The sequence below is a fragment of the Penaeus monodon genome, chromosome 42 (assembly GCF_015228065.2).
Source record: "Penaeus monodon isolate SGIC_2016 chromosome 42, NSTDA_Pmon_1, whole genome shotgun sequence".
Taxonomy (NCBI): domain Eukaryota; kingdom Metazoa; phylum Arthropoda; class Malacostraca; order Decapoda; family Penaeidae; genus Penaeus; species Penaeus monodon.
In genome coordinates, this window is record NC_051427.1 from 6393509 (window position 1) to 6396008 (window position 2500).

At 22.7% G+C, this 2500-nt stretch overlaps 1 protein-coding gene across 1 annotated transcript in view; it reads left to right on the forward strand.

Annotated features, from left to right (window-relative positions):
* The window catches only part of LOC119599096 (probable C-mannosyltransferase DPY19L1), an 11977-nt gene that overhangs the window by 8377 nt on the left and 1100 nt on the right, over positions 1–2500 (forward strand). The gene's annotated exons all lie outside the window — the stretch shown is intronic.

Consider the following 2500-nt stretch of genomic DNA (forward strand, 5'->3'; position numbering starts at 1 on the left):
TATTGTCACTTTATATTTTATTTGTTTTGTTTTGTTTTTGCTCGTCTTCATTGTTTATATGATTATTATTTATTTATTTATTTTCATTATTACCAAGATCATCGTAATGTTATTTCAACAGCTATTTTGTTTGTTTTCTTTTGATGTTTATTTTTTAAAATTATATTAATTTAACTTAATTAATTTAATAGTTGTTATTACTATTGATTTTTTTTTCTGATATTGTGATATATTTTTGTTATTGATTAGTCTACACTCATTAGTGTAGACTAATTATTATTGCTGTTATAATGGTTATTATCATCATCATCATCTCCATTATTGCAATTTTTATTATTTTTACTAGTAGTAGGAGTAGTAATAGTAGTATTTTTATTATTTTTGTTGTTATTACTTTTATAATTATTACTTTTAGTAATAGCAGTAGTATAATTTTATATATATATATATATATATATATATATATATATATATATATATATATATATATATATATATATATATATATATACATATATATATACATATATATACATTTATATATATATCCCCCCATTATCACTATATTACTGTTGCTGTTCCTACAATTATTATATTTTTTATGAGTATTATTTTTTTATTGTTGTTGTTTATTATTTTTTTTTTTTTTTTTTATTATTATTATTTTTACTATTAATGTTATTATTATATTATCATTATTGTTATGTTTCTTAAGTTTTATGTTATTCTTTTTTTTTCTTTTTTTCTCAATCAGGAGTAATAGTCAGTTTCATACCTGGGATTTTTTATAGATAAACATATATTTTATTCAGTGATATTCCTACTGTCATTATTTTAGCATAGTGTTGTTAGTATTGATGATATCATTATGTCATTTATATGCATATATTTTTAATGGGTATTATCATCATTATTATCATTATTAATAATAGTGTTATCATCCTCGTCCTTATTCTCATCATCAATGGTATAATTATTTGTTTCATTTTTTATTATTATTTTTGTTATTATTATTATTATTATTATTATTGTTATTATTATTATTATGATTACTATTATTATTGTTATTATTATTATTATGAATCATATTAATGTTGACAGTTGAATGAAAGGTATGAACGGGAATGAATATTTTCACAATACAAGAGATGTATTTGACGGATTTCAATTATATTTTCATCAGAATACGTTTCATTCTCATTCATACTTTTTATATGTTGTTATTATATTTTCATTTTTTTATTATTGTTATATTTTTATTTTATTATTATTGTTGTCATCTTTATTATAATCATTATTATTATTGTTGTTGTCGTTGTTATTATTATTATGGTTATTTTTATTATTATTATTATTATTATTATTATTTTTATTATTATTATTATTTTTATTATTATTATTATTTTTGTTATTGTCGTTATTGATAATCATATTACTATTAATGTTATTGTTATTATCCTTATTGTCATTATATATGATGATGACAATGATGCTGATGATTAGTAGTATTAGTTATACTGCTGCTAATACCACTATACAACTACTACTACTAATAATAATAATACTATTTTTATTATCATTGTTGTTATTATTATTATTATTATTATTATTATTATTATTATTATAGTGTTTATTTTTATTACTATTATTATTATTGTTGTTATCATTATTTTTGTTATCATTATTTTCACAATTATTACAAATAGTCTACTAGTACTATTATTATCAGTATTTTTGTTATCAATTCTTATTACAGTGATAAATACCATTCTTTGTTATCATTATTATATTTTTTTAATGTTAATTTCACTATGGGCATTAACGTTGACCATTTTTACTCTTAATTTTTTTCTACTTCACTTAGAATTATTGTTACCAAGAGAATACATTATTCTACTAGTCCATAATTTTTATGTATCAGTATTCCATACTGTTTTAATGGTGGCAGTTCACAGTGTTCAGAAGGCTTTGGGGCCAAGTGACTGTCTGCTTTAGTGAGTAGGTTTTTTCACCTTGTCAGCGGCATAAATTTGTATCATAGAAGTGGTAAGGACGGTCGGCACGTGTGTTTTTGCCACTTGCTGAGACTCCTTCCTCCTTCTGCCCTCCCCATGTTCCTCTATGCTTTTTATCTTTTGTTCCAGTTTTTTTCTTTCTTTCCTTTTCAATTCCTTGTCTTATGTATTTTTACTTTTTCATTTTTCCTTCTGTGCCTCTTCTCCTCTCCTTCATTCTCTTCCCTCTTTCTTTTATCCTTTTTCCCCATGCTCTGTCTCTTCCTTTCCCTCTCCTCTTCCTTCTCCTTCTTTCCCCTTTTCTTTCCTCATCTTCCTCCTCATCTCTTTCCCCTTCTCTCTTCCATTCCACATTGAGACTGTGATTCATTCATTGATGTAATAATTGGGATGTACAAGAGGCATATGTACTATAGTTTTTTTACCTTTATTAGAATGCAGTTTGCTTTCCTTCTTTTTTATTTACTGATATGTTTTATTTTTCT